This window comes from Mercenaria mercenaria, unplaced genomic scaffold (genome assembly GCF_021730395.1).
Source record: "Mercenaria mercenaria strain notata unplaced genomic scaffold, MADL_Memer_1 contig_4201, whole genome shotgun sequence".
Lineage (NCBI taxonomy): Eukaryota > Metazoa > Mollusca > Bivalvia > Venerida > Veneridae > Mercenaria > Mercenaria mercenaria.
In genome coordinates, this window is record NW_026462413.1 from 17,169 (window position 1) to 35,895 (window position 18,727).

Sequence of the window (18,727 nt, forward strand, 5' to 3'; positions counted from 1 at the left end):
AGTACTCGTTGTAAAACCTTATGTTAAAATTTGGACCAATCAGAAACAAGTTCTAAAAATAGCACGTCTGCTGAGGTATAAATAGGTAAATGGATGACGGAGAGCTCATTCGGTATCCAGCGGTTGAAGAAGACACATCGAGGATTCAACTAATAATTTATCCCAGTACCTTGATGAGGAGACTATTGCAGTTACCCTGTCAGGGCGGATAAATTATTTAAAAAAAGAGACGTTTGAAGTTCATAGACTAAAGAAGAGCAGCAGAATTTCGATAAGGTTTCGAGCTATAGGGCCAGCACATAGGAGTTTAACCTTAAAGGTAATTGAATGCTATAGACGATAGCATATATAGGCTGAGCATCGGGAAGCTGAGACAGAGACCCAGAGTTTGGTAATCTACTGAGATAGTAGGAGAGTTCCAGCTTATAGAAGGTTCAGCATTATTGGCGAAGTACAGCGAAGGCATCGGGGATATACCTATATGATAGTTGAATGCTACATATGATAGCATATAGGCGCTGAGCATCCATGAGTCAGGGCGATCATATAGAGTTTGAGAGGACAGAGGCCGAGCATCTATACGATAGGACTTGTATGTTGTTGATTCAAAGACATTGTCTGACGGGAACTTTAACAAAAAGACCAGTCAAGTATAGAGTCTCCAGCCTATAGGAGTTTGAGCTAATTGAAAATTGTTAGTTTGAAACATTTAGTGATTTGCCTGATCCCTGAAATTGTCTAGCTCATAATTAAAATCATTTACGAATCATTGGTACACGAATCATTTAGGCAAGGTAGCCAGAGGAAAATTCTATATATGAGATATTTGGTCTCATCAGCTCTACGTTTTAACATAGGACATTTCACATAGTTTGTCAGCTAGTCTAAGACATAGTCACCTTAGCGATTGGACCCAAACCATTGTTCAAGATACCTAAGGCTCAGGCACTTCCCTGGGTCATATAACTAGTATCCTGACAAACATATCACAATCTTGTGATAATTTCCTTTAAACTAACCAGTTTCAAATAAAGAGTAAATTGTTAATGCATGTGCTAACACATGTCTAATTACAACTGTATTATATAATTAAACTTTTGCACTTACTCCATAATGGCTGAAATTCTAATACTTTAGATGATGTGGTGTCTCTGTGAATTTGCACTTACTCCATAATGGCTAAAATTCTAATACTTTAGATGATGTGGTGTCTCTGTGAATTTCAGTCATATTCCACCAAAATGCATTGAAGATGGCTGACAGTACTCATGTTTCCTCCAAATAAATATACAACTGTAATTTTTAGACATGACCATTTTAAAGCTGTAACTTTAAACTATAATTTTCACAGCTGTATTTTTATGCCCCCTAAGGGAGGCATATAGTTTTTGAACCGTCTGTCTGTCTGTCGGTCTGTCGGTCTGTCAGTCTGTCGGTCTGTCCGCAATTTTCGTGTCCGGTCCATATCTTTGATATGGATGGATGGATTTTCAAATAACTTGGCATGAATGTGTACCACAGTAAGACGACGTGCAGTGCGCAAGACCCAGGTCCGTAGCTCAAAGGTCAAGGTCACACTTACACGTTAAAGGATAGTGCATTGATGGGCGTGTCCGGTCCATATCTTTGTCATCGATGGATGGATTTTCAAATAACTTGGCAAGAATGTGTACCACAGTAAGACGACGTGCAGTGCGCAAGACACAGATCCGTAGCTCAAAGGTCAAGGTCACACTTAGACGTTAAAGGATAGTGCATTAACGGGCGTGTCCGGTCCATATCTTTGTCATCGATGGATGGATTTTCAAATAACATGGCATTAATGTGTACCACAGTAAGACGACGTGTCCTGCGCAAGACCCAGGTTCGTAGCTCAAAGGTCAAGGTCACACTTAGATGTTAAAGGATAGTGCATTGATGGGCGTGTCCGGTCCATATCTTTGTCATCGATGGATGGATTTTCAAATAACTTGGCATGAATGTGTACCACAATAAGACGACGTGTCACACGCAAGACCCATGTCCGTAGTTCAAAGGTCAAGGTCACACTTAGACGTTAAAGATCATTTTTCAAGATAGTGCATTGATGGGCATGTCCGGTCCATATCTTTGTCATTCATGCATAGATTTTAAAATAACTATGCATGAATGTGTGACACAGTAAGACGATATGTCGCGCGCAAGACCCAGCTCCGTAGGTCAAAGGTCCTAAACTCTAACATCGGCCATTACTATTCATTCAAAGTGCCATCGGGGGCATGTGTCATCCTACGGAGACAGCTCTTGTTGAAACCAACAATTGTTTACACCCCTGTAAATTTCAACTGTATTTCTGGTAATTCTCAACTTACAGGTCTTTTACAGCTGTAATTTCAAAATACAGGTCTTTTACAGACGTTTTACAGCTGTAAAACAGGTAATATTTTCGCAAGCTTTAGGGTTTTTGACATCCGTGCAATATTTCCCCAGCATTTTTATGTCATTATTTCGTACCAAGTATCTCAGTAAGAAAAATTTTAACATTTTAACACATGACAGTTGTGCAGGAGGAAATTTGAGCTATTTGTACTTTTCATTACGTATCCATGACTTTATAACCGATTTCAGTAGTGAAGAGAAATAAGAAAGGTGTGTTTGAAATTAAGTTTTAATTTCTTTATTTACAAATGTAGCAAGTTCAAAAGATATGTATTTGGAACATCTGACAAGTGTATACCTGTTTCGCAATCGCTACCGATGAATCCTAGCGCACAGATACAAATGGTTTTTACCGGAATAAATTTCAGGTCCGGTATACATTTTCCACCATTACCGCACGTGATTCCGGTGCATGGAGAAGTAACTGTATGATAAACAAAATGTATGATGTTGATGATGAAATGAAAAACAATGTATTTAGCTGTTTAAAAAGTATTTAATTATAGATTATACTACTAGCAAACTTAGGAATATTCAGGCACAGGACAATGAGAGAATACAATCGGAACATCAACTTTACACCAGAGGTATCTATTTAAATATTTTTATCACATAGATGTTCTGTGTCATTTATTGTTGTATTTAATGCATATAATGTAAGACATATCTCGTCATTTGATCTATAAAGCTAGAGTAACTTTTCTGTTGAAACACTAGTCCAGTTTTTAGACTGGACACCACTAAACAAGAAATCTCAAGTGCAGAAATCTTATCTCATATCAGCTTTTAATGTGTATTCCAATACACTAAATGAATGATTTACAATCAACATATTTGCAACTTTCTTTCAAACAGGACAAATTGCTTTAATTGACTCACTGTCGTGACCATAGGCAGCGCATACGCTCAGGATAAAAAGTGCTAGTGTAACTGACAGGTCAAAAATGATAAACTCAGTGTCATCATTTTTTGATAGGAAATGTAATTGTATTTTAACAAATGCAATTTTGATATACGCTTCGGCATTGTTGTAAGTGCACATATATGAGAAGCATTTCATTTTTTAATTTCATATTTCTTCAAACTCCCGAGTTGTCAAAATTCAGAATATGATAGCTTTTGCAATTTCGTTGTAAATGCTTACATAAATCTGATAAGTTATGCTTGTAGCTATGTGTAGCGAGCAAAAAGATAGAGTTTATTTGTAAAATTATAGAATGTTGCTATTTACGACACGTATGCAATTAATTTTGCAATTTCAATAGAATTTTGATGTTATTTGTTTGTAGCTCTCTCTTTGATGATTATTTCCATTTTTAACCTTATTTCTGTTTACAAGAACCTTCAATCGTTGGTTATCTACCATCCGCGCTCTTTTGGCGAAATTTAACCAAAGTACAATTCATTGAAGTGACCGATTTTGAATTTTGTTGTATAATTCCGACAGCCCGGGCGCGTAGCTGTTGTGTCAATTTCACGATATGTACGGTGTTCCGTTGGGGCCATCGCAGTTTCGCGTTGTCGTCCTCAGGGCGAAATCGCGAAAACACGATATTTTTACGCGAAAACGCGGTAGTTTGACAGGATAACACGATGCTTATACGCGACAACACGATGCAAAAAAATCGCGTTTTTGCGCTTTTAATATCGTGTTTTCGCGATTTCGCCCTCGATCTGCCATCATCTTTTCGTGTTTTCGCCTTCGTGGTAAGTAGGGCGAAAACGCGAAAACACGATATTGATAGCGCGAAAACGCGATATTTTTTTATCGTGTTTTCGCGATGTTGTATCGTGTTTTCGCGTTTACGCCCTCTCAACTGCAATGGTGAAAGCGCGAAAACACAATGTTTTAATATCGTAATTTCGCCTTCAAACGCTTGCAAGACATTTCGAGAGACCGTTAATTCGAGAGAGACGATCTTAGTATATTTGGAGTTGTTTTTTTTTTGTTTTTCGTATCGGCAATAGATCCACTTTTCCAGTCACAAATGTAACATAACATATTATTTACTTGGTATTAAAATGCGCATATACATTTATAGCCAAACTATTTTAACATAGATGGAGTATTTTTAAAGATGTGTTGTTCAGTAGGACATGTGACCTGTTCAGAGAAAATTGTAACATGAAATATGTATACAAAGTAAAACACAAGATAATTGCAAACAGAAAACTTTCTACTTTGCAGATTTTATTAAAACTTCTCATCACCGTTTTGAATTATGTACATATAAAATGGAATATATAGCCAACTAAAATGTATATTTCTATGTGTTTTTTTTTAGATATTTTGATATATGTCTAAAATTTCTGTCTGATTTGAAAAAATTATTGGAATTAGTTCATTTGTCAACATTTTAACAATTACATTTTTAGAAAAAATAGTGACAATTTCATTTTTGATACGCATGAACGCCAATAATTCATACATAGATTTTCGATCATATATGACGAGTCTAGGCTATATTTTATGTTATCCAGAACAATGAATTTACTTCATTACTTTCGGTTTATAAAATTGTGCAGAACTAGTTTATGTAGAACCATGCTTAAAATTGTTCATTTGCATATTCAAATGTTATAATTTCATTCAAACATTACAAAAACAAAATAACCCTGCCAGTACCCCGACATCTTTCCAAATAAGGTCTGGACTTTTAACTCAATTAAAGTCACTTATTTGTAAAACAATGCAATTTTACAACGGTACCCAGGCATTGTCTTGAAATTGTAAATGTGTCTCAAAATTAAAATTTTGCTGCACTTATGATTGATTAGCAATGGACTGAACTAGCTAGGACTACGCCAACAACAATCAAATGAGTAATGAATAGAATGAACTTGAATACATGTTTATCTTAAAATCACGTTCACATTCCTTTCGGTCATTTTTTTGAAAAGACAGAGAAGAAAGATACCAAATTTTCATGAATGTTTTACCAATAAAATTGAAACAATAAAACAGTTAGTCCTATTTCAAATGTGTTTTCGCTGAAAAAGTAATCACATAAAATATACAAAGTATAAACACGCTTTCGCCATTTTTTCAGAACGTTTGGATACTCTCTGATTATATACACACCAACACATTTTAAATTTGAAAATGATGTTGTTTTTTTTTTAACTTTCCTTATATGGAACTTTTTTGGTCTAATGATCGACAGAATTTTTATTAAAGATTTGTACATGGTATATCGTCATGCATATAATAAACAACATCTGCCCCAATCTGAAATTGCTTCTTTTAGCTCCCGCTAGTTGTCGCATGATATTCTTTTCATTTCAAGGACAATCTATCGCAGATTCCATCTGTAGTAAATGATATACAAATATATATATATAGACAGACAGACTGACTGACAGACATAACGACACACAATATATGGATAAAATATAGAGAGAGCATTTAATGACACTGGGCTTATTCTCAACTGATCACGAAACTTAAGCCGACGTGCTATTTACATTTTTTTGCAGATAAAGTATTGATGCGATTCGGGTGGTTATTCTGTTTCTGTCAGTAGTGTGAAAATGTAAAAGAAACAAGTTTTATTTCGCATAATAGCAAAATATTCAATAAATGCAAGGATTTTTCTGACTATAAATAGCGCCGTATGGAAACTATAACTGACTCCCGGCATGTAGAACTTTACCAGTTTCTATCTTTTTCTGACCTTGTAGCTATTTGAGAAGCGGTATGATTTTAATTCATAACAATGTAAAGGTGTGCAATTGTTTCTCGCCAATCCAAATGTTATTTTTTTTATTTTTTATTTATGTATTTATTTTTTTCGGGGGGTGGGGGTGGGGGCGGGGGATGGGGGTGGTAAGGAGCTTAACTTGAGATTTTGACGATGATATCTTAAAGTTGATAATTTGATTTGTTCTATTAGTATGTTACCATTTTCTAAGTGCAGATGCGGCTAAACATTGCCGTTTTATACACTTAGTGCGTGTTTTTCAACAAGAGCATCGTATAGATTCACACAGCATTTATATATATATACTTATAAAAAAAGAGGAATACATTTAGAGACATTACTTGTAAACTGGTACGTAAGTATATCCTCCAGACTGCCTTCTAATTATAAAACAGATTTTATGTAAAAACACATTCAATAAAGTCTTAGCAAGTTCTACCTTATTTGACCGATGAAGAGGTATACAGGCGAGCAAGCATTATACACGGATATTATTGAATAACAGTTATCTTAATATTAAAAATACATCAAAACCTATATCACCTTCAAAAAGAAAAGATCAGCTCAATCCAGATTTCATTATTCTGTTACATGTTATACATATTATCTTTATCAATTAACTCTAAAATGGATTGTTAACTACACTTCTACATATTTTAACCTCCATGCACATCACAGAATAGGTGTCGAAGAAAGGGATTAGACTGAGGTTGAAATTTCCAAGGAGGGGTCGAAATGTCCAAGGAGGGGTCGAAATGTCCAAGTAGTTGGGGTTGAAATGTATCGGGGTCAAATTTACGGTCTCTCGAAATGTCTTGCAAGCGTTTGCGTAAGTCCAACTGAAAGGCGAAATTATGATATTAAAACATCGTGCTTTTGCGCTTTCGCCTTTGCCGTTGAGAGGGCGAAAACGCGAAAACACGATACAAGTTCGCGAAAACACGATACAAAAGATATCGCGTTTTCACGATATCAATATCGTGTTTTCGCGTTTTCGCCCTACTTGCCACGAAGGCGAAAACACGAAATGACGACGGCAGACCGAGTGCGAAAACGCGAAAACACGATATTAACAGCGCAAAAACGCGATATATTTTGCTTCGGGTTTTAGCGTCAAAATATCGTGTTTTCCCGATTTCGCCCTTAGGACGACAACGTTAAACTGCGATGGCCCCAACGGAACACCGTACGATATGTGTTTTTTCTAGTAGCAAATTCGCAAGTAATGCCAAAAGTGTTCATTAACACGTGCATATTGGTGCACATGCCCTGCACGTGTAAAATATGCTAAATTGGTCAAAACGCCTATTGCGGTTACTTTGGCAGTGAGTCTGTGAGTCTGTCAAAAATAGATTAATAATTAGCTGCAGTACCTATTTAAATGTCGGTATGTGAAATTTCGTGTATATACATGCATTATTAACAAAATAGTAATACAATAAAAACAAATCGATTAGGAATTTTGTTGAGTGTAGTATATCGAATGTTTAATCAAATGCAATAATACAATTTTCCCAGTTGCCATGAAAATGAGTTAATTCTGATACTGCGTGTGTTCTTTTGATTTTACAGTTGTTATAAAATAACAACAACAACAACAATACAATTTATTGCGTAAAACATTGTATAATGCTTGTAGCAAATACAAAATTACAAAGTTACAAAGTAGGCAAAAGGCATTTAACAATAGCAAAATGTTATCAATGACATTTACATTCTTAATAAAGGCGAAATAGATAAATTTTGCTAAATTCCTTATTATTACTCTGGATTTTTCCGACATTAGATTTGTAAATGTTTTAATATTTTGCCACGTATAATAATATCGTTTTAAATACTTGTTTCTGAGAGTGCTGTATTTAGGACATATGAGAAGAAAATGATACTCAGATTCAATCATACCTGAATTACAATTGTTACATATTCTTTGATTTCGAGGTTGAATTTGATGAAGTTCGGAATTTCGTTAAGGCTATTCTAAATTTATTCTCTTTGATGAATTACAGGTGTTTTTTCAAAAGAAAACGAGTGTTTAAATAGACAATATGTACTCAAACGTCTTGAATTATTGATACATGAATCCCAGTTTTGGTAATATACATCAATAATTCTTTGTTTTAATTGGTTATAATCTATTAACATACTATACTGGTTTTGCCATGGATAAGATAATCCACATTCGTCGATTATAACTTTTATCTGGTATGCCCAATTGTTTTTATTACACACGGAACTGTTATCTACATCTGTTTTAAGCATATTATACCTTTTAAATAGCAAAGGTTGTCTATTCAATTTTAACAATTTTAACCAATATTTGACCATCAATAATTTTCTTCTTACAAACATAGGGGTTCTACCAAGTTCTCCATATAGTGCATTTAAGTTAGTGGAACGTTTAACACATGATAATTTTCTGCAAAATTTAGAGTGTATAATCTCGATATCACGGCCCTCGTTGTATCCCCATACCTCGGCCCTATAGTTAAGGACTGGAGCGACCAATGAATCGAATAATTTTATCTTATTACTTATAGGCAAATCTAACTGGTTGTAAACAGTGAATAAATTATGAAGTGAAAAGGACACATGTTGTGCTACTCCTTTTTGTGTTCGATTCCAGTTGCCATTTTTAAAGAGATAAACTCCTAGGTACTTAAATGATTCAACTACTTCAATTTTAGAGTTATAAATGAAAAAAATCATACTGCGTATGTCGCCAATTTTTAAAGATCATTATTTTTGTTTTATTGACGTTTAGACGTAGTCTCCATGTGTTACAATAAATTTCTATATCATTCAACATTGATTGTAACGATACTGGCTCATGAGAAAACAAAACCGCGTCGTCTGCAAACAGAAGTAAAAAAAAAGTTGAAGTTCATCTATTTGAAGAATACCATTTAAATTGCTATTGATATTACCTAGAATATCATTTAAGAAAAATAAACACAATAAACTACTGGCCAGATCTCCTTGTTTAACGTCAATACTTGAATTGATATACTCTGATTTAGAACTTCTAAAACGCACATAAGATTTCACTATGTCGTACATAAAATAGTCATTTCTGATTTATTCTAAAAACAAAATTGTGATATGCAAAACATTTTTCCCTTTGTTCAGTGATTTATTCCATTGCTCATAAAGTGCAAGCGATAAAACCAATAACTTTACATGACGGTGTGCTGCTTAGGAATAATTTAACCTCAGTTAAAACGTTATTTTGGTCCTTTTAGAGTGACCGTCACAGATATATTAAAACAAACTAAACGTCGAATTATTTTGACTTATGTGAGCCTATAAATGGTTCTTTCCATGAACGAAGATAAGGCTTATCAACTGCCTGTATGTGAATAACTGAAATAGTGTTTAAACGACTTCAAATAAATAGTAGATAAATTCACATGTATGTAAACCCACTAAAAGATAAAATAAAGAAGAACTGGATCTACATGTATAATGGAGTTAGATTTGCGATAGTTAAGCTACGGAAGACTCTGCAAAAGTTTGAATATCAAATACATCAGTTTTTATGGATATGACAATTAGATCTACAAGTGTTATGTAGCTTGAAGGTTCAATGATACCTTTCTGTAAAACCTTGTATACCTTGCATCACGTACGTTGGAAATTTCGTCGATAATAATTGTTATAACAAACAAAAAACGCTGTTTTCATTTGAACGTAATTGAAACATTCTATATTCTACTTTTAAAACATATCCATTATCACCTCATTGCACTTTACAATGTATGCAAGTACGGCAATACTTCAAAGATAGAGTTAGCGCACGCGCTTTGTGTGACGTCAAGATCATTAAAGAAAAAAAACTTTCACGACAAGGTGAATGAATAGGCGGGGTTTACCTGTCAGATTACTCCAAAAATAGCTTCAGCTTCACAGTTTTTGTGACGTAAACGTGCAACTCTATCGATTTGATAAAAGTTGAAGGGGGCAATTTGATCTGCAAACAGTAGTATAATGTTGCTGTTTTTCTTTCAGTAAAAAATGTTCTAAATAGAAAATAGACTAGAATTCTTTATTACATTGACACAGGAAGAATTCATAATATGTTATACTTGCATATATACATTTAACTTAAAGTAATTATTGAAAGAAAAACATATGATTCAAAAATACTTAAAACTTGATACTTTAGTATTTCTGTTATATGCACAACAGACAAACCGTGAATGAAAACGTATTGTGTACGTTCATCCATATCAATCTATTGACAAAACGTTAATTAATTAAAGTTTTATGCGTTATATTTTCAAATCAAATGAAATCAAATTTATTCACTCAATGCATTATACATAATACAAACATGAGGTATATATATTATATATCTTCTAGCCTACATTTTGAATGCAAAATTCTCATTAAGTATTTAAACAATACCCAAATCTTTTCGAATCACATATAAACCAATGTGTTAGTTAACTTATTACAGCAAAAACTGGTTTGTATCTGTTCCTATCAAGATATTTTTCTTATTTAATCTAGCCCAGGGTATATTTTTTTTGAAAAAGTAAAATGTTTAATTTCTGTAAAAATATAATGTCATCACTTTGAGGAAGTTTCAAATATATGAATTCCAGTTAAAAAATGGCAAAATCTGTTTATCTAAGGGGAAAAAAACATTTTAAGATTAAAATCATATGAATAAATAAAAAAAAAAGAGAACGATATTTTTGCAAACAACATGTACTTGATTTAAACTTACTTTACTTTCTTATCTATACACTATTCGTAAAGTAAAATTATTGATGCATTACATGTGTGAATAGGAATGTCATTTGTAGGGCTAAAGTAGAAGTAGTCCCTGCATAAAAATTCCACCTGAAACTCGACTGGACCTTTTAGTTCGTTTTCGAGTCTAGCTGTATTTGTTTATGCCATCTGCATGAAAAGCGACTTAACTTCAATGGCATCACACTGAATGTGAAACCGTCACTAATATGACCTGCCAAGAAGCTACACTGTTATTGACCTCTGCATCACAGGCATATCAATGCCAATCGTTATTTCTGTTTGATAGACTATAGTCAAGATCAGATTAATTGCTGTGCACATGTTGCCTCTTTGTTGTGATGTTTAGTCCTAGTCCGCCACAAAGAACAATCTTCATGAAGTAATAAATGCGTGTGACATTTAGTATGTGTCTAAAAGAAATAAATATTTTATAAACGCGCAGAAAAAGATGGGAAAAAAAGAAGTGAAAAATAAACATGAAAAAAAATACAAATAATGGAAAATAAATAACTTCCTCGTCGCTAGTGGCGTGCTCGTCGCAAGGAGGGCTGGTGTGTTGCTAATATTTTACAACACGGCGCGTCGCAAGGAGGGCTGGTGTGTTGCTAATATTTTACAACACATATTTGCCAATCTGCTACAACAAACAACCAGGATAAGTCAATGAATATTTAACCCAACGAATGAAAATGAATGCACAGTATTTGCTTCTCTCACTACTATACATGTATAACATACTATGTGTACGCTTTGCAAACATGTTTATGTTATTTGAGTTAAAAACAGATGTAAAACATAAGTGACTATCAAATTATTAAAAAGTGAATGTAAAAGTTTTGGTTAGCTTACATTTGGAAACATTTTGTTTAAAAGTACTGTTCTCCCAAATACCCCCCCCCCCCCCCCCCCCCCCAGACACACACACACACCCCTCACCCCCTTGCATCAACACAATAATCACAGAAAATGTGTATAATCAATATCTACATATGCTGGCCAAATATGGTTTTGATGCACGAGGGGTGGGGGCGAACAATGTTGTATAAAGAATCTTTTATATGTATATATAACATGGTACGTAATTCTAGTTTGAGCAAAACTCACCGTTTTATTAAACAAATACTGAAATAATCTCAAATATGTATTTTGATGGTATTTGTTATTAAATATTTATTTCTTAGTGGTTTATTTTTCACTCTTGAAGTAGGCAAATTCATGTAGAAAGTGTCCGAAGTCCTTTACAGAGAACAAACAGAATATCTTTCGTAAATCGTAACCATTTATTGTTTACAATTCATTTTTTAGATGCTATATTAGTAATCATAAATCTACGTTATGAGAATAGTACATGTATGTTGCATATGGAAAAGATTACCCAACCCCACACCAAGTACCACACCAAGCACGTAACAGTTGCTCGCTTGACAGAAAAATCTGGGGAAAATGAGCAACGAATTCCACCAGAAGCACGATATACATATGACGAGCAACGAACCCGTACCAATGCGAACTACACTTAACACTATGTTGGGGGCCTCCGTGGCCGAGAGGTCTGACTTCAAATCACTTGCCCCTCATCGATGTGGGTTCGAGCCTCACTCGGAGCGTTGAATTCTTCATGTGAGGAAGCCATCCAGCTGGCTTACGGAAGGTCGGTGGTTCTACCCAGGTGCCCGCTCGTGATGAAATAATGCACGGAGGGGCACCTGGGGTCTTCCTCCACCATTAAAGCTGGAAAGTCGCCAGTATGACCTTTCATGTGTCGGTGCGACGTTAAATCCAAAAAAATATTTAAAAAAATAACAATATGTTTATTTGTCTTTTTACTATTTTATCAATTATCGGTATACAAACTATCTAAATAATTAATTTGACAAGATATATTTGTTTTATCGAATTAAAGATTGGTTTGAATCTAGTAATTGGCACGAGATTGTGTATATTTCAGACTGTCAAAAAAGCGGCATCGCTTGTAAAAACACTAACCGTCTATCTTTTGTAGACGAATAATAGGGTTGGGGGTTCATTCAATTTTTTTTAATGCTTTGGAAAGGCGATTAAAATTTAATTGCAACTCTATTTTAATTTTCTATGAAAGAAATCTTGCGTTGATGTGTATATTAAATTTTAAGGTTAGTTTTGCGTGATGCGTGGATTCGATGCTTTTTTGTAGTTTAGGTTAATGCTTAGCATTACGGTTTCAGAAACAAAAATTAAACAACACCAAATCATAGAAAGAAAGAGTTGTTCAACATAAAAATCAAACAGCATGTAAAACATGTGTATTACGAAACAAGTGTCAGTATACCGATATATACATTGAATTTCGGAAAAGGACTGCCTAAAGGGGCCCCACTTCCGGACAGTCAAACGCCTTTTAAAACTCACCATTTTTCAAAGAACTGTTACATATTTTTGTTTTGATGCATTTGCAATAGCGATTGACAGGTGAAATTTCACATAGCAAGGTGGAACACAGTTTTCAGTAATTGTTCATCTTTAACTCTATACAAATGGCATTCATTTTCAAAGGGAGACAACTTTTTTCCGATTTGTTTTCGTAGCCGTCGTACGGGACAGTACGGCAGAACATGTAATGTTCAGATTAAATATTGGTAAAGATGGTGTTCGTTTATCAAATATTTCTGTGTTTTGCCCCTTATGCAGTCCTTATCCGGAATTCAATGTTTATATCAGTATACTGACACTTGTTTCGTAAAGTTATATACATGTTTTACTTGCTGTTCAATTTTCATGTTAAACAACTCTTTCTTTCTATGATTTGGTGTTGTTCGATTTTTGTTTCTCAAAACGTAATGTTAAGCCTTAAGTTGATACACATGTTTGGACTTGTCGTTTCTGCGTGATATCTGGAAAGTGTGTAACTTCAGTTTGAGTATTACAAAAGAAGTGTAAAGTATGTTGTTAAGGGGACGCATATTGCTACATTCACAGTTCATACAGAAATGGGGAAGGGGTATATATTCAAGAAATTGATGGTGGGAAGATAAAAAACATATTCCTAAACTGATATAATACTGATGGACACCTGTAAAATTCAGTACTTTGTGGATAAGGATGTGGTACTGTGAATGTAATAGGAAAACAGAGGTCTTTGCGAAAGTACTTTCAACACAAAATATTAAGCTTTTGTATAAGGAAAAAACAGGTTTTTTACAATACCAGTGTTACACATAATGTTGAAGGGATGAGATTTTCTTTCTAACGCACCAGGTTTGCTTAAACAATCATGTAAACATTTAACGCCACGTCATTTCAACTCGGGATGGACGCCATCTTTCTCATTGATAAAAAAACAAAAAACTCAGAGTGGGATTAGCATTGCAAGAGTATAACATGACATTCTACACAATGAATACCTTAGAACATATATCTAAGATGCTACACAGGTCTAGTGGGTTAAATACATAACGTCGATCACTTGAAATTCATCTTGAAAAGGTGGTTAATTTTAGTTTATTTACATGGTTTTTAATTTCCCCACGACTTCTCGGCGATTCACTGCAAAAACTATTACTGCGCCGGACGAACGGTAACTCTAATAAACAACGGGACACAAGTTAGGCGACAGCTTGTGTACGATTTAAAAAAAAAAAACTTGTCGATAATTATAATTTCTTATCAAATAACAAATCCTATTCAGATATTCGTCTTTAATATCAGAAAATTATTTATTTCTATGGACATTTATCAAAAAAATATTACTTACAGTGTATTACTTTGCGCATCAAACTCGTTTCCGCTTTAGTTGTGTCAGAGACACTTCCGTTATACTTTTTGACAACATTAACAAAACACAAAATGAATAAATAAAGTCACTTATAAACCGACTGCTATTGTCCATAAGTATTAACCTAGCACTCATGAATATTCCGTATATTTCCGTAAGTTAATTTTCGGTGTCCGAACATAAATAGCGATCTAACTAAATATTACATATATCGTTCTTAATTGATATACTGTCACATGTGCAGGTAGCTATGCGGACAAAGCGTTTACCTGCCAATATCAGGATTGTGGGTTCGAGTCCTACGTCTGACCTTACTACTCATTTGATCAAACATATCGTGATATTTATGGGTCACTTATTAAGAGTAATCATATTTACCCGTTGTAAAAAGGTGGAATAAAATTGTTTTAAAAGTACCTTAGATAAAAAGACAAATTATCTGTCACCAGCATTCCAGAAAAAAATTACTACAAGAGAAAACAATTAAAATTCAGGAAATATGATACATAAAATAATGTAAACGATAACATTACAATATATTAAATTAATAAAAAGATCTATTCAGTAAGTGATTTCGAACCCGTAGTAACGTGCGTGGAAGTTAGACACCTTACCTCTACGCCACCATGTCATCGATTAACTTTACATGTTACTTTAGTAATGTAGATACTTTCAGGACATAAATATTGCGTAAATTAACGAAAACGCCCGAAAATATTGGCGAAGATTAATAAGTGCCAGGTCAATACATACTTACGGACAATACTTAGATCAGTGTAAGTGTAGTTGTTGTTACAACATTATACTTGTTCATTACGTTATGAGATAAAGTTTTTCTTGAACTGCACAATCAATTAGTTACGTTTAGATGATATTGCATTTACAACTTGTCTGACCCCGTTTTTTACGTGAATGACAGCAGTCTCGTGCAACTCGTGCAAACAGAGTTATGGAAAGTATGGTGGAGAATTCAAGGACAAATTATAAATGACATTAAAGTGAGGATAACTGTATATTCAACCAATTTTAATCATTGACATTCCTGCTGTGTATTAATAAGTTTTGTGAATAAGATTAGAATGTTACTTTTGCACATATACACATTCATTGGATCTTTCAACCAAATTTCATACCTTATTTTAGGGATTTTTAAGACAATACATTTTCAAAAGTTTGTTGAATGTGTTTTGATATTTAAGTGTATCGTAGTTCATTTCAGTTGAAAATTAATAATGGAACCATTTCTAGGCCCTTATTGTAAGCCACTTGACTTCTGTAACGATAAATGTTTAATGTATTAAGGGGAATATACTCTTTTAGTTTTTGAATGTGGCATTCCTTGGCCACCATATCTTTTCATATGCACTACTTTGTAAACAAACTAAATACTAGTGATGTGTGTCCTTACATATGCAAAATGAAAATAAAGACAGTGAACTTATTTCACTTTTGTCTTTAAATTAGAATCTGTAGGATATTGATAAATGTTTGGACATGGTAAAGCACTATTATTTTTGCACAAAAAAGTTCATTGTTGACTTTGAATGTACACAATAAGTCGTATGTAATTCAACAATAACTTTCTTGTTTGAATATTTCTCATTTTTATTTTAGTGAGCAATCCTTTGTGTACTTATAACAGTCGTTGAAACAGTATCCATTTCATGTACCAAAACTTTGTACTGTTTTGCAGGTAAATTTATCATACTCCACCAACTTTTTTCTAATTTCAAACTCTGCGTCCCCTTAAATTATGTTCGTGATCGGCTTATAAGCGATGAAAGTTTAATGTCATCTATATATTATTATTATGTGATGTTTATATACATGTATTGAGAGCACTTTGTACTTGCGTTGATCAATTGTGTATTCTAATCAACTTGTGTGTTTATTATAATATTTATATATTATATTTTATTATGAATATGCGGTTGCTTTGCTGTCAGACTGGCTGCTGGACATTTTACGTCATTGTGTAAGCTGGTAAGTAGTTTAGTGAATGTGTTTATTGTTGTGAAGATCAAATATTTCAAACTGTTGAAATGATACCTGTTTCTGTCTACGGTCAATGTACGAAGTGTATGTATTATTATTACATCATTCAAGCAAGTTGGTTTACATAAATATACGGCTATATACAGTATGCCATGTGCTATTAAACAATAGTACAATAGATGGTTAGCAATTTTCAAATGTATAGATATACATGTATTCAGAGATGGAGGTTTTAGAGTGGTACTTATATCTGAAATAGGATTAAATTGGAGATATGAATGCTCGATGTTTGGGATAATCAAACCTTGTGGGACTTGTTTTTTTTTTTTCTAAAATTTCTTAGTTATTGGTAATAAGATATTTTTGTTTAATAATTATAAGTAAAGTGACTTTGTGGTATTACATTAAAGCAGGTCAATGTAGTCTCACAAGTGATCTTACCGAAACGAAATGTAAGAAGACTTAATACATGCATGCCCATACTGTATGTACATATTATTTACATCAGTACATTTAATTATATAATATCTTTTACATTCTTTTACATTTCATATACAATTGCAATTGCACCGTGAACTATGCTTTTAGGAAATTTGCATATACATATGTACATTAATACATTTTTATACATTTCATGTATTTGGCTAATTGTAACTAGCTTTTACATTTCTTTTTATAATATCAAGGAACTGACAAAGTTTAATTAATTCAAACTTATTATCACTATTGAAAAACTGATTATATTTCAATACAGTTCGATATGTAAAATAATATCTTTTAATAAGTCTCCTTCTACCATCTACAAAATGTTTGCATTCTAAGACATAATGGAACTCATCTCAACTTATGATTACATAACTGAGATTTCCTGTCTGATTAGGGGAATACTATGCCACCTTCCTACCTCTATTTGTAACTTGTGGTTCCTACATAAAAAGTTGACATTGTTTTACAATATTTTTTAGGCAACAATTTTATATATTTACTTTGGGCAAAGCTTTCCTTGACAAACTTAAAATAATTTGCACTAAACATTTGTGAAATAGCATTATTCCAATTTTGCATATATTGGTCTTAAATTTTCTGTTTAGAATCCAATGCTAACCATTTGGCATTTACATCAGCAAATAAGTTCCATAAATATGCATAACCATTTGATACAATTAATGTTTTTTAACATTTTCAAGCCACTTGGATTTAACTTGCGTCTGATTAACAAACATATTAAGATAGAGCTTACTAGACAATTTGTTACAGTCAACATTATTTAAAATACTCCAAAAAGCAACAATTCTGCCTTTTATTTCTATTTCTAAAGGCATAATTCCTAGTTCTGCATATAACATTTTGATGGTGTGCTCTTTTTGAGATTCAAAATGAGTTTGAAAAAATTCAGCTGTACTCTTTCTACTATGTCCAAATATCCAAAGCCCCTTATTTCACATCCAGATAAAATTGGCCTAATTGGTTCATTAAAAATGTCAAATTAAGCACTCTTATCTTCAATAACAGTGAAAACATTGTTTTTTTGGCCTGCTCAGCAATGTGTTTTTTGGCTGCTAAGTTACTATCATGTCTTGAAACATACATACCAAAGTATTTGTATTCATTAAGTATCTCTAATTTTGACCATTGAATATAAATTTGTGATTATATTTTTTTCTTCTTGTACCTTTTAGCAATATTTTTGTTTTACTGACGTTTACAGTTAATTTACACTGCTTTCAGTAATTTTCAAAACATTTAAACTATTTTGCAGATCAGTTTCATTTTCACTAACATAACTGTGTCATCAGCATATAATATAATGAAAATTTCTAAAAATTGGTAAAACCCATCTCTCTGTGCAACACTTGTTACAATTTTTGCTTTAGTTTGATTTAAAAAAAAACAACTTCCAGATCATTTAGATATAATGAGAATAAAAGAGGGGACAGGTTTCCGCCTTGTCTTACACCTGTTAAGCATGGAAAAAATATTATGCACCACCTTAGGTAACAACCCTTGACTTGATATTTACATACACATTTTTTATAAAATTAAAACACTTTCCATTGATAAAATACTGTTCAAGTTTTTGCCATAATCCTTGTGTCCATACTGG